At 42.4% G+C, this 19,089-nt stretch overlaps 1 protein-coding gene across 8 annotated transcripts in view; it reads right to left on the bottom strand.

Annotated features, from left to right (window-relative positions):
- The window catches only part of FYN (FYN proto-oncogene, Src family tyrosine kinase), a 140,241-nt gene that overhangs the window by 51,302 nt on the left and 69,850 nt on the right, over positions 1–19,089 (bottom strand). For 4 of the 8 annotated variants that reach the window (XM_030447632.1, XM_030447638.1, XM_030447639.1 and 1 more), the window contains one exon: positions 5,382–5,516. The exons of 2 other annotated variants lie outside the window; for them this stretch is intronic. The gene's annotated coding sequence lies outside the window, so the exon portion shown is untranslated. Of the gene's footprint in view, positions 1–5,381; positions 5,517–9,101; positions 9,121–16,177; positions 16,284–19,089 lie in introns of those variants that run through there. 2 more of the 8 variants (XM_030447633.1, XM_030447635.1) reach the window with 2 other exon arrangements.

Here is a 19,089-nt window from a genome sequence, read left to right as displayed (position 1 = left end):
AGTCAAGGAGGTAGTGCCCAAACAGACACACATGGATCTATACCCAAAAAAGGAGGAGAATAAGCCAACAAGAATGAAGGGAGAACATCACATATACTTCAAAAGATGGGAGTTAGAATTTAAAAAAGAGGTGATGGGGGGTAAAATAATGAGGGAAGTCCATTCTATTAGCCAGAGATAACAGTGCTTAAAAAGCGATCAGATGCCATCTAAGGATCATGAAAAACAGATTCTGTTGGGTTGGTGAACATTTTCAAAAGGAAGCCAGAAAACAGACAGAGCCCTTCCACATTAATCAAAATATCACTAAGCATATGGTAGATAAATTTTTAAGCTCTATGTCCACATCTGAGGGCAAGCAGAAAAGAGAATTTGATTTCACCATGAACCTGAGGTCATTACAGATACTGCTGAGGGAATGATCTGCACTCATGTGTGGTGACTTGAAGTTACAGATCCTCAACCGTGTCCTTCAACTTAAAGCTACTGCAATTTCTTCAGTGCAGCTATAAGAGGTCCTGCTTTAATCCTTCATGGCCTAAGTGCAAAGTCCCATTGAAATAATGGACAAAGTGGAAGCTGTGGATATTAAAGCGTAAGGGAAGAAAATCCTTTCTATTGGCAAGGACAGCAAAACAACCTGAAACAGATTGCCTAGATCAATGTGAAGGTTCAACTAGTATCTCTCAGGCATGGCACCGCCTCTGGTCAGGAGCATGGATGAGCTTCTTTCTGGTAAGTTTCCTGTCAGTGAGTGACAAAAACAGCAGATGCAAACAGTTTTTAATTTCCCCTCTTCTCAAGCCAGAGCAACTGCGAATTCATTATTCCTCTTGCTTCCTCCTTCATTCTCTCTCAAGTTTCAAAGGCTTCGGAGAAGCAACTGTACCTTCAAACATGAATGTACACTTGCAGAGCTGTAAAAAAATCACCTGAGATCCTGTTAGTCACACAGAACAGTGAGGATGTTTGCCTGGGTGGACTGGGGATCACAAATCATCAGGTGGTCCACAAGCCCATCCTACATGTATGACCAAGCAAATGCACTTCCAGGTGAATGCTGTGGCAACATTTTGCTGGTGGTGCTTGAGCTCCCTCTAGCACTGCCTGCGTGCCCTCCCTGGTTTGAGTGGTTCTCTGAGTATGAGCAGTGAAAAGCACGGACCCAAAATGCCCCAGACGATGGCTCCAACCATCCTCATCAGGAGAATTAAAAGAACAGTCTGTGAGGAAGAGGCAGACAACAGCAGTTTCCATGTTTCTTTGTATCCATTTGTATCCACAATACACAAAGGAAAGTGCAGAATGGGATGGTAATTTCGACCAGACAGGCAGGGGTTCTCTGGAGGTTGTGCTTTTGTGATACACCTCATGGACTACACAACTGTCAACCAACCAAGAGACCTGGAGGTCATGTCTGGATTTCCTCCCTGTTTACTAGCACGGAAAGACGAAAAACTGAGGACTGATGAAGTTAACAAGCAGGTGAACAGTGCAGGAGACAGATGTCAGATTTGTGGATCGTGCTGTAAAAGAAAATGTGACCTCTTTATAGGGAACAAATGCCCAATCTGTAAACTAGGCTGCCTAGAAAAGTCTGATAAAATAAGCAACAAAAAGCCAATTCAGCACAAAACCACAATATCAAGAACAACGTGAATCGAAGCAGAGGCTGTAAAGATGACCCTTTTCAGTTGCATGTACACTAATAGAAGCATCTGAAAAAAATGGCTGAACACTCTGCCTGCAGAATAGCAATGCAAAATACCAGAAAATTATTTGCTAGATTTAGATTACTAGAATATTAAAAGAAACATTTGTAGCAAATTTAAGAAGTCCAAATGGAAGACGGGAGTTGACAAACCCTATATTTCACAAATTATTGTCTGAGTGACTGACAGCTTGGATAGAAATCTCACAGAATCACAGAATCAGCCAGGTTGGAAAGGACCTCTGAGATCATCAAGTCCAACACTTAATCCACTACCACTGTGGTTACCAGACCATGGCACTGAGTGCCACATCAGTATCTTCTTAAAAACCTCCAGGGAGTGAGAATCCACCACCTCCCTGGGCAGCCTATTCCAATGTCTGATCACCCTCTCTGTAAAGAATTTTTTCCTAACATCCAACCTGAACTTCCCCTGACAGAGCTTAATTACATGCCCTCTTGTCTTACTGATGGCTGCCTGGGAGAAGAGACTGACCCCCCCCTGGCTACACCCTCCTTTCAGGGAGTTGTAGAGAGTGATGAGGTCTCCCCTGAGCCTCCTCTTCTCCAGGCTGAACACCCCCAGCTCCCTCAGCCCTTCCTCACAGGACTTGTGCTGGATCCCTTCACAGCCTCCTTGCTCTTCTCTGGACCTGCTCCAGCACCTCAATCTCCTTCCTGAACTGAGGGGCCCAGAACTGGACACAGTACTCGAGGTGTGGCCTCACCAGCGCTGAGTACAGGCAGAATCCCTTCCCTGGACCTGTTGGCCCCACTGTTCCTGATACAGGCCAGGATGCCATTGGCCTTCTTGGCCACCTGGGCACACTGCTGGCTCATGTTCAGCTTCCTGTCAATCCAGACTCCAAGGTCCCTTTCTGCCTGGCTGCTCTCAGCCACTCTGTCCCCAGCCTGTAGTGCTGCTTGGGGTTGTTGTGGCCGAAGTGCAGGACCCGGCACCTGACCGTGTGGAACCTCATCCCGTTGGAATCAGCCCAACTCTCCAGTCTGTCCAGGTCCCTCTGCAGAGCCCTCCTGCCTTCCAGCTGATCCACACTCCCCCTCCCCCGCTTAGTATTGTCTGCAAATTTGTTAATTGTGGACTCAATCCCCTCATCTAAATCATCGATGAAGATATTAAACAGAACCTGGCCCAGCACTGATCCCTGGGGGACACCGCACGTGAGTGGCTGCCAGTTGGATCAGCACCGTTTAGCACTACTCTCTGGGGGCCTCCAGCAGTTCCTAACCCAGCACAGGGTGCTCCTGTCTGAGCCCTGGGCTGACAGCTTTTTCAGGAGAATCCTATGGGAGACGGTGTCAAAGGCCTTGCTGAAGTCCAGGTAGACTCCATCCACAGCCTTCGCCTCATCCACCAGGTGGGTCACCCGATCATAAAAGGAGATCAGGTTGGTCAGACAGGACCTGCCCTTCCTAAACGCATGCTGGCTGGGTCTGCTCCCCTGTCCATCCTGTAGATGCTGTATGATTGCCCCCAGGATGATCTGCTCCATAGCCCTGCCAGACACTGAGGTCAGGCTGACAGGCCTGGAGTTTCCTGGGTCCTTCTTTTGTTCCTTTTTGTGAATTGGTGTGACATTCACCAACTTCCAATCATCTGGGACCTCCCCAGTGAGCCAGGACTGTTGGTAAATGATTGAGAGCAGTCATGGATATTTCTGAATCAAGATCCACCCATGAGGATATGAGTTGTTATCTGTTGCAGATCACTGGAATCACTGCAGAGCACGAGATGACTGGTTTCTTCAACGTCTATATACAGTAAGCATTAAAAAACCTTTTGTGTTATCTCAGGGCCATTCAATCTGAACAACTTATTCTGAAGGCTTAGTGTCACTAGCACTAAAAATGACTGTACTTTCAATATGGCTACAGATGACAAGTTCCTAAGTCCTTATTTAAAGAAAAGATTAGCCTTCCTAACCCTGTGAACTAAAGCCCTTCTCAATTAGCTAAATGAGTCATATACATCATGGGCCTTAGAACATCAAAGAGAATGGAGAATCCAGGAGCAGTTCACAGCACGATGACTGCAAGGTACAGATCCTGTGGCATGCAGCTAAACTCCACCACACACACCTAAACCCTACAGTTGTCACCCTACCAGGCATGTACTGCCTGGGCATCACTGGTGGTTTAGCAGAGGAGCCAGACAACCCCCACTCAAGACCTTGTCTGGAGGAAATGATCAAAAACCAGGGGGTTGCTGGTTGTTCAGTTTCACAAAGCTTCACAAGAGTCAAATCAGGCTGCAGACAGAATGTACAGAAAGTTGCTGACTTTACAAATGGTTTAAGACATTTCCTAAATGCCTAAACTGTTACAACCATGAAAAGAAGACTGAGCTAGATAAAAATAACATGCAAGGAAAAATCCCAGCAGCTGGGCTTACCAGGGAAGTGGAAAAACACATACAGTGTTATACACAGAACCAACAAGCAAAAAGGGGCAAGAGGAAAAGATAATAACGAGTGAAAAAAGCTAAAATAAAGGTTATGTAGAGACATAAGAAGATAGCAGAAAAAATAAGGCAGAAAAAATCAGGTGTGTTATTTTTTTAATTTTTCTAAGCAGATTATGGAAGACAAATCCTGAACAATGAAAGCAGTAGGATTGTTCACAACAATACAAAAGCAGCAGAAATTATACAATACATATTTCTGATTAGTACACAGGTAAAAGGCCAGTTGAGCTCTTTATCGTTATGGAGAGGGAGGATATTAAGCAGCAGATACACAAATATAAGTGTTTCTGATTATTTTCTAGAAAGAAACCTCTCTCAGAAGGTTTTAAATAGCTAGCCTTGGATCTGCTACTGCTGCATCTAAAGCAGTTCTGGTCCCATGGGGAAGGATCGGGGGCAGGAGGAAGGCTCATGTTGGGCCACAGTTTAAGAGAAGAAAGTAATTAAAGTCCAGTTGGCTGAGTTTCCAGTATTTTGCATAGGATAGAACAACCAACATAGGACTCAATAAAATCTCAAAAAAAAGAAGTTCCATAATTAAAGTCAATCAACTGGACTGCAGAGAAAACAGATCCTGTCAAACTAATCTGATGTAATTTCTTGCAAAAATTACAAGTTCACTTAGTGAAGGCAACATTCTTGGCAGTATTACTAGTCTTGACTTATTCTGTAGTATATCATTATGAAGAAACTGAGTGCTTTGAAGCTTGTTAGGAGAGTGGTCCATCGGTACATGGAGAGCAGAGCTCCACAGATGTAAAGCACAGTATGAAGTCAAGCAAAAATCTCAAATGAATTTTTTACTGAAGTCACTTCTGAGTTCACAGTCATACTAAATGTATTAAAAAGTTCATAAATGAAGGAAGCCAAGGTGTAACTGTAAATGGGAATCTATTTAATAGCAAAAGGAAGGGTTCCTATTGGATTCCCACAGGTATTGGTGATCATCCCTTTGTTATTGAATATCCTTATAAGTGATTCAGTGATCTGGATTAAAGTTAAATCATCATGGCTATACAGGAGTCTGGGACAGCAAAAAAAAAAAAAAAAAAGAAAAACAAAAAAATACTGAGACTTCTCCAGAGCAGCTGAGGTCTGTAGAAATATGAGAGACACCAGTTTAGCTGTTAATATGGCCAAGTGCAGAATCCTCATATTAGAATAAAGAATACAGGCCATACTTACAGGATGAGAGGGAGAGAGAGGACTCTATCCTCCAAAGCAGAGACTGAATATGACACCAGGGGTCCTGGGATGCAATCAGCTTGACATGAATTCCCCACGCAAGGCTGTGGCCAAAAGGGCTAACGCGAGCCTCAGCTGTACAAACAAATGAAAATCAAAAGATGAGAAGGTAGGTTACAGTGACACTATTTGGCTTTCGTTCCTCTGCTCCGTGAATAATGAGTCGGGTTCTGCTGCTCCATTTTTCAGACACAGCATTGGAAAAATTGGAAGAGTGTTCAGGAAAGATATTAAAGAACTGAAAACACTGGATAGCAGAAGGCTTTGTTATAAACAAAGAGCTTAAATGGAATTTTGTTATTTTGCTCACTGTATAGTAGCATTCATATGGGGAATATATTTGAAAGCAGCAAGTTCTAATCTAGAAACAGAGGAAAATTCACTGGAACTGGAAATTAATCCATTCCAGACTGTGAACAGGCAATTTTGTCTTGCTTTTTCAGCGATGATCTGTTAGGGATAATTCATTAGTAATTAACCCTTTACACCACAGGTTGTGATGTACTGTCCATCTCTGTAAAGCTGTGAAAACAGCAGTACATGATTTACAAAGGACACACACCCATGTAGCCTGGGTTATTATGCATGAACCAGGAGGTCTTTCAGGTGAGACCTACTGCCTGCATAAAGCTGGAGGCCAGGTAAGTGGTCACTGCATCAGACAGTGCTTTGTGTTTCCACTAAGAAACATTACTCCCCTCTCAGGGTAGCAATCCTGGCAGCCTTTTTGCTCATGGCCTAGAAAATGCCTCCAGGAAAACCCCCACCCTTTTAGGGCTGAGGTGACAGTACAGAAGATGCCCAGCAGTCGGTTTTCTGTAGGATCTGCAGGCAGATGTCTCTGAACTCCCAGCATGTGGCTCCAGACACACAAGACCTCACTGTAAGAAACTCCTCACACTGAGATGCCACGGAAAGAACTTTTAGGAAACAGATGTAGTTACTACAGCTGTGTCACTGAAGCACTACCCACAACTCCTTTTTCAGCAATTCACTTCATCTGCTGCCTGCCACTGGGATCCCATCCCAAGATCCCCCCTCAGATAATTCCTCTCCCAGCTTCACCCTTTTGAGATGAAACTTCTTCAGGAAACAAGTTGAGAGTGGGTGAGTAGAAATGAGCACTGAGTACTACCCAGCTCACTTGGAATACCCACATGGCTCTCCTTTCCCTTCATCATCTAAAGAAACTGGGTGCTGCCAAGAAAACTTTTGGGTCTGCATCCTGAAGGCTGGGACTCCTAAGGAGCACATGCTCAGCAAGGGGCCTTGGTTACTGAATTTGCTTCATCCCACCACTTGCCAATATTTAAGTTTGGTAGTTTGAAAGAATGCAGTCTAAGCTTTTGTCCATGCTGTCTGTCTTAACCTGAGCCTTTTGACAGAAAGTATTAATCCTGTCAATATTCAGGAGCAGGGAAGGCTGGGGAGTCTTTGATTTGTGCCAGTTGCTGGCATCAGCTCATGTTAAGCTTCTGGAATGAACCCACTTATAAGTGAACGCTGTGTTGTAAATTATGCAAATAAAACAGATAAAATAATCTGAATTACTTGAGCTCAGCATTGGTGCACATATGCCAATCCTAAGATTTAGACAGCATTATATCATAGAAACATTTAATTATATTTAATTAAGACTCTACCGAGAGTCTTCTCTTCAGTAGGTGGAAAAAAAAATGTGGTTTTCCAACTTTCAGTCACTTTCAGTAAGTGATGCCCACACACAGCATACATAGCATAGTAAAATCTCAGTGCTGTGCTATAAACATAAAAGAAACGCCCCATCTTGAGTGAACTATTGTAATACAAATCTTCTGCAGAGTGAACTAAAGCAAGAAAGCTTGTGAAATTTGAGGGAGGAAGAAAGGCCTGTCCAAGTGTGGTGTGTTTATATATATATATATATACATACATTCACACATACCCCACCACTTGATCTCTGCTACATTTAGTATTCCTATCAACACATCTCAAGACTTAAAACTGTGACTGGCAACTCTATTCACTTAAAGAGCAAAATTTTTGGGAAAGCTGACAAATAGCAAGGTTTCAAAGCTACTCATAAAAGATGAGCCAGAGCCTGCTTAACTACAGTCTGAATTGGGCATTTATCTACCTTAATAGTTTCTGTTCTTCTGGATGCATTTTTCTCTCTCTTCCTCTGGCACAACCACAGGTACATCTTATACCATTAGGATGTTCTGTTAAGCACATGTGCAACTGTGTATCTAAGCCTTGTACAGCCTTGGTTATGTCAAATGTTGTACCACTACAAAGATCAAGTAGACTAGACTCCACAGATTTATTTTTACAGGTGAAATAGCTGTGGTAATCTTCCTAAATGTAAATGTGCAGAAACTGCATAGGAGGAAACAACTTTAACACATGGATTTAAAAAATCTTTTTGAAATACTAAGAAATGAGTCAGATGTTGGGCTTGTCCTTTTTCTCCAGACATACAGAGGAAAGAAAAAAAAAAAAAAGTGAGAATGTGAGGCTAGCCATCTCCTCTGCCTTTGTAAGGGACCAAGACCAGACACAGAAATTCCATGGAAGTTAATACAATGAACCCCAGAAGTGTCACTTTCACAAATCTCAAGAGGCATAAATGACCTGAGGCTGGCTGCAGTTTCTGCCCCAATTCCAGATTAATGTATTCCAGTTTGACCCTCAAGCGACTGTGCTGTTGGAGAACACACTAAGAAACAAATGCAGGCAATTGCTTTGATATAATTCTTTTGGACGCAGGCAGATCAAGTGTGCTGATGCCAACAGAGACCAGAAAAGAGTTTTACCCAATCTCCTTTCCTCGTTGAAGAAACAATAAAAGAGAAAAAAACCAAACAATCCAAACTCTAGTCAAACACATGTCCAGCAAAATATGCTGTCTAGGAAAGAGAGAACCAAGACAAATACTCCCAAAGTATCATTTAGATGTATACAAAGAACTTCATTTTTATCTTAAATTTACATGACTTGTATATATAATTGGCTCTTTACATATAACACACATGAAACATCTGTTCCACAGAGGATATTAATCTAAGAACTTAGAATCACAGAATTATCTGGCTTGGGACGGACCTCTGAGATCATCAAGCATAATTAAGTCCTTTTAGGCCATAGTACATTCAAAAGAGTACTAACATGTTCACCCATCTTGAAGCAAACTGCTTTTCTTCCCTTTCTCCCATTCTTCTAAAATTTAGGAGACTGTATGGATGTGCTTTCAATATGATAGTTAGGATGAAACCTCCTTGCCTTGCCACTCACTTAAATGCCTAATACTTAGCAACTTTGAACCTGCATAGTTCTATGCCAAAGAACATTGAGGTGATTCTTCTGCACTTGATTGGCAAGAGTACAAACTGGGAATATTTTTTCCAAGGGAAAGATCAATTATAATAGGAAACCAGATCAAGGAAGCCATGACTATCTTGAAAACAAAAGATTAAGGTAAAGATCTGTTTAGAAGAAAAAGAATAAGATCCCACATATCAATGGCATCATTTTTCAGAACCCATAAGGGAAACCACCAAGGTTCAATGTGGCGTGGCTTGTCCTTTGAATTTATACAATCAACAAAACAGATCCTGAGTTCATTCTGTCCTGCCTATTTTATGTTCTTTCCTAAAAAAGGCTTCCACTTCTGCTACTCACATTTTTCCTCTTCTTGCATTCCTCCAGCTCCTCATCAACCCATGCAGACTGATATTGCGTAATGGCATAATGCAAAAATCAGATGAGATCCTCAAAGCTTGCCCCTTCTGTATGCCTAGAGTGCTTCTAAGAAGAGAAAGTTTTGTGAAGAAAAGGACTCTCAATTCCCTTTTCTGTAGCTACTTGTATGGGTCACTCTACCATAATAAAAATCCATATATGCTATCTGACCAAGATGCACAGATAAAAATTACCATTTTGAATATCCATAAGAATCATGGTCTCTGAGAGAAGTGTGATCACGTAGACCATCAAACCACCCCTACAGAAAGAAAAAACAGGTTTTTGTCCTTTCTTATCTCCCATGCTTTATGTGACTTGCTCCCAGAATGTGGCCACAAACTCTGGTGCACAGTTTGGTTGATCAGCAGATGCTACATGACCTTTTCAGCTATGGTGGGACATGCATAAAGGTTGTGATGCTCAGGAAATAAGGGCTTTAAGACCACCAGTCATAGGGAATGATCAAATACTTTAGTCTCTGCAGCATGTGCTGTCATGTTCCTTGCTTACCCACCCAGAAAGAAAACTCTGGGATTGCTAGAGGACAAAACAATAATCAGAGGACTGATCAAAAATAAAAGTTAATGTTTTGAGGAAGTTCATGAATTTCTCACACTGTTGTGTTACATTTTTAAAGCATTTGTGAAAATGCATAAGTATGGCTAAAACACTTTTCTAATACTAGGAACCAAAATAAAAGTTTACTATCTACCTCGACTCTTTCAAGTTCTTTGATGTGATCCCATACAACATTCTTGTCTCTAAAATGGAGAGATATAGATTTGATGGATGACATGTTCAGTGGATAAGGAATCAATTGGATAGCCATATCCAAAGAATTGCAGTCAATGGCTCAGTGTCCAAATGGAGATCAGCAACAGGTGGTGTCCCTCAGGAGACTGGTATTGGAACTGATACTGTTCAGTATCTTTATCAATGACACAGAGAATAGCATTGAATGGACCCTCAGCAAGTTTGTAGATGACACCAAGTTGAGTGGTACAGCTGGCACACTTGAGAAAAGTGATGCCACTCAGAGGGACTTTGAGAGAACTTGAGGAATGTGCCCCTGTGAAGTACAAGGCCAAGTGCAAGGCCCTGTTCCCGGGTTGGGGCAATCACTAGTACCTATACAGATCATTGGATGAAGGGATTGAGAGAAGCCCTGCAGAGGACCTGGGGGTACTGGTGGATGAAAAGCTACACACAAGCCAGCAATGGGTGCTTGAAGCACAGGCAGACAACCATATCCTGGGCCGCATCAAAAGAAGTGTGACCAGCAGTTCAAGAGACATGATTCTGCCCCTCTACTCTGCTCTTGTGAGACCCCATCTGGCGTACTGCATCCTGTTCTGAGGTCCTCACCAAGATTTTGGATGTGTCAGAGCAGGTCCAGAGGAGGTCCATGAAATGACCAGAGGGATGGAACACCTCTTCTATGAAGAAAAGCTGAGAAAATTGGAGACGTTCAAGACAGAGACAATTGGAGCTGTTCACCTTAGAGAAGGGCAGGCTCTGGGAAGACTTTGTTGAAGTCTTTTAATATCTAAAGGGGGCCTATAAGAAAGAGACTTTTACTAGGGCTTGTAGTGACTGAACCTAGGAAGAAGGTGGATTTGGGTTGGACACAGAAAGAAAATTTTTTGTGATAAGGGTGGTGAAACATTGGAACAGACTGCCCAGAAAAGATGTATGCCCCATCATTGTAAATATTTAATGTCAGGCTGGAAACGTTACTCAGCACTGAGTAACCTGCTCTACTGGAAGATGTCCCTTTCCAGGGCAAAGGTGTTAGACTAGATAACCTTTAAACGTTCTTCCAACCCAAACCATCCTGTGACTGATGATTCTATTATTGGATTCCCACCTCTATGGCTGCTATGACAGTGTAGCAACAGTGCAGTTACAGCATCTGGGACTTAGTGGTGCTATAAGACAATCACTATTACTGTAGGCAGATAGAAATTAAGCACCTGAATATTAGGTGCATGGAAAAGGCACATGGCAATGAGAGGATAAGACATCCAAATGATTTTGTCTAAATGCATGGATGACACAAAACAAAAAGTAGGAACCGAAGACCCTCATAACTCACACTGGCATTTGTATGAAGCTTGTCATTACTTCCATAATGCAAAGCTACAGTTGTTATGACAGTCACAGAAGTTATTATGTACTCTACACTCACCATCTTTCCAGAGCATAAGAGATCTGATCATCCCCATGCTTTGAACACTTCCCTCTAAACAGATCTGATATGGCTTCAATTTTCAGTGGCCATAAGTTATCAGTTGTTTGGCTACTGCAGGTTATTCCAATATTTTTACAACAGGAAATGTGTATTCCATACGTAAGAAGACTGCACTTACAAGAAATAATGCAGAAAAGGAAAGTGGTCTAATTTCTATTCTGCTTCCTTCCTCTGCAGTGTGCTGCATTAAGATGTTTGTTCCAAAACACAGATAGTAGTTCAAGGCCATTTTATTTACCATGACCCTACAAAACATGCCTGTAGCTAAGCTGCAATTCAAACACCTTGAGCTGTTGTACTGCACTCACATCTTTCTAAGTGATTTAGTTAAGTGGGCTTAAAATTTATTGCTTCAAGGTTACTGAGCCTGGATTTTTGTGTGTCAATGCCGTTGTTTTAAAGCTCCAGTGAATTAAGAACACTTTCTGAAGATGCAAACAGTACTTCAAGCAGGAAGTATCAATTTCTGAAGGTTCTTTGTTGTGATCCTGACCCTCAGAACTGCAGACTTTAAGAAAATGGCCATTGTGTTCCTTTAGGGAAACAGTAGAAGGCCTTCACAGAGTGCTGCACCTATCCATGGATGTTACCCATCACCCACTGCTGAACAAACCAACCTGACAGACTGCTACATTTCTCTTCTCTGCTTTTTCAAAACCAATTTTTAATTCAGGAAGTCTGAAGTAGCTTTTTAAGAGGAAACATTCAAGCATTTTCTTAAACTTACCCCATTTATTAATGCAACCAACAATACACCTATATAACAAGCTACAAATGGCCACACAGAACTGCTTCCTGCTGGCAAGCTAAAAGCTGGCAAGAGGCTCTGTACTGCTTCAGGGCCTAATTTGCATCAGGCAGGTTAGAGAATTTGGAGACTTTTGAACACCAGCAGTTCACAAGATGAGTGATCAGTGCTGACTGCTCACTGCCAGAGTTCTTGGAAAAGGATAAACAGGTGGGTTAGGAAAGGACAGTACTCTGGAGCTGGATTGCATAGCTGTTGAAATAGCAAGTAGAGTTCATTTGTTCTCCATCTTTCATGCTGCTCCAGCACAAAAGATATTAAACCATTCAAAAACATTAAAACCTTTAATGTCACGCCTGCTATACCTTGTATTTTTCCTGAGCTGATAGCACTGACTCATATTTATATTTCAGAGACACACGGGAGAGAAAAATATAAATAAAGTCACAGGATAATTAAAAAAGTTATGTTTGTATTGTTTATGATGCAAGCACTGTACTTTTCTGGCAAGGCAACATTGATTCTGAAATGCAGAAGTTTTGCCTAAGGCTGGGCTGGAGCATCTGCTTTTTGTTTGCATTTGGGTGCTTAACCATCTTCAGTGAAGATTTTCTTGAGAATGAAGAATGAGGGTACATGTTTTCTTTTGTAGATATTTTTTTTCAGAGGAGTTTTTCAGATGCTATGAGCATAAATGTAAGTGAAAGAAAACGGTCCCAACTTTGTGAGTTACCCAGCACTATATTTTATATACTAGGGCTTTTGTTTTCTTGCAAGTTCAGCATTACTTCAATGGCAACATCCTGGATTCCCCCTGCCCCCAACAAGTGATACATATTAGTACATCTGTTTTCTCTGTAAAGTCTTTTTGCATTCTTTGCAGGGCACAGGAAGGATGTGGGCTCCTTTTCACATTCAAATGAGGCAAATTAGTCTTCGCCTGGTTCCTACAGTATAATGCTTATTTTACATTTAAGCGTGAGAAAAGGGGAGGAAATAAAACCCACCACATTAGGTGGATTACATGTTTTATTTTGGTACAATCCTCAGTTAGTCTTCTTTTGCAAATGGCTTTCTACAGAACATAGTTTCAGCACGGGGTTCAAAAGTTTAATCATGTAAAGTGACCGAATAAGTTGCACAAAGGAACAGTAGCCATGGATAAGTTAAACATGAGAAAAAAGCTGAAAATTCCAACCTGAATCAGCAGGGCTGAAGCAATCCAGGATATTCCTGAAAAGTCTTGATAGTAACTTCCTCACATAAGCGGCAAAACAGTTGACAATGTGAAATGATGTACTGGTCCTTACATATCCAAAGATCAGGAGATGTGCAGGTCAGGGTTAGCATGGGCTGCAGTGACCATGAGATGGTGGATGGTCTTTTTCCCAAGAAGTGGGGTCACAAACCTGGACTTCAGGAGAGCCTTTGGCCTTCAAGCATCTGCTTAGAATAATCTTGTGGGATATAGTCCAGAGGAGCTACTTGATTTTCAAGGATAACCGCATGTATACTGGGAGTCAGCACAGGAAACAGGAGGCCCACATGGATGAACAAGGAGCTCCTGACTAAACTTAAATATGAAATGGAAGCATGAAAGAGACGGACACAGGATCAGATAGAGTTAGGAAAGCCAGAGTCCAGTGAGGGCTGTCAAAAGCAGCAAGAGGGTTTTCACAGGTATATCAGCAGCAAAAAAAAAGAACAGGGAAAATGTGGACCTGCTGCTGGATGGAGGATTTGTAAGTAGTGTACAGCTGATACTGGGGCTGATACTGTTTAACCTCTTAATTAATGATCTGTATGATAGCAGACAGTGCATCCTTACAAGGTTTGGGAGGAGGAGTTGATACACCAGATGGTTTTGCTGCCATTCACAGGTACCTGGACAGGCTGGAGAAACAAAGGGAAATGCAAAATCCTGCACTTCGGAAGAAATAACCTTGTGCTGGAGTGTACACTTTGAGGACTGACCAGCTATCAGATCTGCAGGAGAAAATCTGGATGCCCCAGTGGACCTGAACATGAGCCAGCAATGTTCCTTTAAAGAAAAGAAAGCCACAAGTGTCCTGGCCTGCATTAGAAACAGTACTTCCAGCAGGTTCAGAAAGGTGCCCTTTACACAGCACTGGTGAGTCACATCTGGAGTACTGGATCCAGTTTGGGGGTCCCTGAAATTTTGGGGCACCCCAGTACAGAAGAAACATGAAGTTATCGATGGCAGTCCAGCAAAGGGCCTCAAAGATGGCTAAGAGTTTGGAGCAGCTCTCCTATCAGGAAAGGTTGAGAGAGCTGGGACTGTTGATCTCAGGGGCATCTTACTAATGTGTCTGGACACCTGAAGGGAGGCAGAAAAAACCACAAGGCAAGACCTCTCAGTGGTGCACAGTAACAGGACAAGAGGCAGTGGGCACAAAATACAGAAAATGCTATTTAAACTCAAGGAAAAAAAAAACATTTCTTTTTTATTGTGATGGTGTTCAACATTCTAACAGGTTGCCCAGAGAGGCTGTGGAGCCTCCATTGCTGGAGATACTCAAAACCCAACCAGACATGGCCCTGAGATACCAACTTTAAACTGACCCTGCTTTGAGCAAGGGATTTGGACCAGATGACCTCCAGGGGACCTTTCTAATCACAACAACTTGTGATTCTGTCAGGTCACACTTAGACCTGCTGCATTAGAAATGAGTCCACGCTCTTTATGTTACAACAATTTCTTGCACACTTAATGCATGCAATGTATGAGGTAACATACTCCAAACATAAGGAACTCTTATGAAGTAGTCAGGTGCTGTAAATTTCCACTTGGCTTTACTGATGGCAACTTCCTAGGGCAAACAAAGTCTTAGTTCTGGTGACAGTCATGTGCCAGGTTTGGCAGGCTTTACCGAGAGAGATGGAAGATGTTTTGACACAACTGATAATGCATGAAAGTGCTTTCTCCACCTTTGCTGCTGCTTTCATCCATGGTTCTGGGATGGATCAGTCTTGCATTAACCAATGGGCTGGGTCTTTGGTCTGGGGACCTGCAGTATCAAACTCCCTGTTCTGCTCACAAACCACCCCTTGAAATCAATTACTTGTAGTTTCTTCTTGGTTTTCCCTCTGTTCTGACCTGAGTTACCACACAATGAATTTTTTTCTGGGCCTGTGTGAGCACAGCCTTGCCACAACCTACCATTCACCCCATGGGAGCCCTGGAGCCTGCTCTGGCTGGAACAGGGAGGACATGGAGAAGCAGCAAGAGTTCCACTCCTTCAGAGTTGCCACTGGTTTTCCAGACACCAGGCTTTCCAAAGCACACAAGCACCTGCTGTTCTCACCCACCACTCTTCCCTTCAAAGCCATAGGCCTCCAAATTGACCAGTCTTGTGGCATTCAACAGAACAGTTGTTGTTCTGCACCACTGTGCATGTCAGCCTGAACTTTCCTTCTCCTTGAAGCTCTCTCTTTAAAACAGCAGCACAAAGCTCCAGCTCAGAGACCTAGCGTAAAGATAATTGAGTCTGGGTTTCGATCCAGACTTCTCCCAAATCCTGAGCTTGCTCAGTATCAGGCTCTGGTTGTCTTCAAGCTGTGGCAGCAATGAGGCTGCTTGATGGAGTCTGAAGTCTTTATCTTTGGTTTACTTAAAAGAGTTATGCCAAAGGAGTATCTGGAGGCACCTGAATAATTCAGGAAGGTCTCAAAAAAGTATCCTAGGAACAGATTCTCTCTGCTGAGCATCTACAGCAATTTTAATCCATGATTTCCACTGTAGCCTGCTAAAATAATGAGATTTTTTATTCCTGCCACATGCCCTTTCTGAAGATGCTGAGAGGGTGTGGGAGAGGGAAGAGAGAAAATTAGTTATCAGTAACCACTTGCCAAGAGTAGATTAAGCACTCAGGAGTTACACATTCATGTATAAATTACTCAAGGGAGCTTCATTTATTCTTTCTCTCCTACCTACTACCTTTTCCCCCCCATCCTACAGCCTTTGTTCTCTTGTTGTACTTGGTCACAACCCACCTGAAGTGGATGAGCTGCAGTGTAGTAAACAATTCTGGATTTTTCCCCTTTCACCATGAGATTTCATTTGAACTCCGTTTCCCAAACCTCAGAGCATGCCTGATTTCTGGGAGCAGAACAGAGAACAAGAATAGAGTTAATCTTTAGTGATGTGATAAAAATCACTCTCTCACACAGACAACTGCAAAGGGATTTCAAAAGAGCTGCCGTGCCAAGCATCTGATAGCAAAACCTGAAACTGAAGCCAACCCACACCTTCCTGCTCACAGACACAGCTCACTCATTTTCTCCCCAGCACTCCCTCGTCTGCACTATTTCTTACGTGGTACTAAAATGTAAGTCACCACTGAGCATAACCTGACACCAAACTGTGACTGTTTCCATAACAAACCCAAAAACGTTGCTGCATTACAAGTGGGGGTACCTCACCTCTCTCCCTCTTTTTTTCAGATTATAGTTAGCAAAAGCACATTAAGCGCCTGACTGGAGAGACAGGATAGATCAGGACACGTGGAGATTTGGAGGCTCTGGTGCAATCTAAGACACCAAGGAGCGGGCAGGTGAGCAGAGCAGCTGGGAAGGGAGAAGAGGAGGGGGATGCAGGAGATGCAGAAAGGGCTGGCAGCTTGCACTCCTAATGCCAGAGTGCCAGCTGGCAGCTACATGTTGCTGGTTGCGTGTGGGCTGGGAATATAACAGAAGAGATGAGCCTTTAGGGAAGGAGCTGTCTGATAAATCATTAATGAATGAAAATATGAAGTAATCTGTCTGCCTAGCAGGCAGAATCATCTAATAATGAGGACTGTGGACTTGGAAGCTGGAGATGATGTTCCTATCTCACCCACAAGACTGCTGGCACACCAGCTCCTTTTGCTGCACATAAGATACACCCATCTCCTTACACTGCAGGGCTGCTTTCTTAAACTCAACACAGAAACCCCATGATCTAGATGGACACATAACAATAAAATTTACAGCGTGCTTTGTGAAAAGTGCAAACTCTGCTCCTCTTCTGTTTCTCACAAAGAAACAATATCCCTTGTCAGAGACAGTTTTCACTAAAACAGGGGCTTTCTCAAAGGCACAGCAAAACCTAGTGTGACCTAGCACCAGTGGCATTTAATTTTAAATCGATTAACTACATATACAGTACTTATTACCCATGGGTATTTTTTAGCAATCAGATTATTAGTTGGAAACGTAAGCGTATGTCTGTGTGCGGACAGGGGCACTCTGTGTTCTCTGTGCTGTGTGAAATGAAGAGGAAAAAGCCTGAGAAATGATGTTGAAATTTGCATTTGTGTTTACAGGCATAGCTGCAGGGGCATCAGACACAGGCGGGTAGAAAGCGATGAGGTTTTCGGGGGAAGGGACAGGAGGTTACTGTGGTTTGTTCTGCACAAAGACCTAGCAGGATGTGTCATGAAGCACTAAATCAGTACAAACCTTGCATGAAAAAGTAATTGGTTTATACAGTTTGCAGGCATATTTGGAAAGATTCTCACAAAGGTGATTCCCAAGTTGTGTGAAATCTTCAACTGTCCTCTCTTTCCCTTTGTCTTAAGAACCTCTGAATGTTCAGAGATTAAAACAGTTTTAAAATACATAACTGAGACAGACATGGGACAAATCAATGTGAATCCACCTAACATTGGTGCATCTGTGGTATGAGGGATATAAGTGCTTAATCAGTCTGTTTACTTAAAATCATGATTTTCCAGAGCAAATGATGCATAGATTGCAGCAGAAACCATGAATATGACACGTATGGCCATGAGAAACACACATATAGAAACTCAACCAAGCACCTGAGCAGATTTGTGAAGTTTAACTGTTTACCTATTTGCACTGCTGAAGTCCAGTATAACTATCCTGCCAAATGCCCCTGAGACAAAACAAGCTCATTTCCATTTACCAAAAGACCTGCTCAGGCAATTTTACAAGGAAGTTGTCTGTGCCTAATCTAATTGCTGAGATGTCACTAAAATTACCTTAGACCTGGAAAGATCAACAAAGAAACAGGAAGCTCTGAAAGGTTAAAGAAGCCTTAGGAGGCTGTGTCTAAAAATCACAGCTGTGGCAATTTGAGGATGAGCTCCCTGGCGTAGCTCCCAGTCACAGTAGGACAGTTTCCCACCCAGAACAAACATAATGCAGGTGAGATGACTTACAGCACACAAAAATATGATTTGTCACATATATAAAAGCCTTCTACTGGTTACTGAATATATTTACATATTAAGTGGGGTTTGTAAATTATCCGCTGATGATGTCATATAGATTTAAATAATCTGCAGCGTCAGTCTCTGGTATTTGTGAGCTGTCTGACACTTTCACAGCTTTTCCAAAAGGTTTAGCTGGGTTCCATTGGAGAATCCTATTTTTAAAGTTTTTGTTCAATCATAAGATTAGGAACATAAAAGTTAACTAATGGATTTGGATGGCTTAGATGTTTCCAGACTCTTGTAGGAAAAACTGTACACCTTAGCAGAAGGAATTACTTCTGTAAATTGCAGAAAGCTTAATTGCAGATTGAGGGGTGTCTTAAGCTACAGTCAAGCTTTTTGACACAGTAAACATACAGCATTACCAGCCAAATAACCACAGAAGTACCTTTTGTGAGTCACTTACCAGTTGATGCCTATTTCTGCTACAACTACACTGACACACTGTGTGGACTGCCATGATTTCAGCTTCTGTACCACCTGCTATTTTGCTGATACTTTCTGGGTTTCAAAAAAAATGAAAGGAGGGAGAAAATTAAAAAAGGTCTCTTCACACTCCACTGACACAGATGAGCCTGGGACAAATAACCTGTATTCAAACTGGTTAGGTACAAGAAAGGACAAGTCACAAACAGACAAAGGAAGCTCTAAGGGGATTTCTCTCAGATTTTCACTTTTCTAGTGCTC

Source organism: Calypte anna, chromosome 3 (assembly GCF_003957555.1).
Source record: "Calypte anna isolate BGI_N300 chromosome 3, bCalAnn1_v1.p, whole genome shotgun sequence".
In the NCBI taxonomy this organism is placed as follows: domain Eukaryota; kingdom Metazoa; phylum Chordata; class Aves; order Apodiformes; family Trochilidae; genus Calypte; species Calypte anna.
The sequence above is the reverse complement of the archived record's forward strand: the minus strand, read 5'-3'. Positions and strand labels throughout refer to the sequence as shown.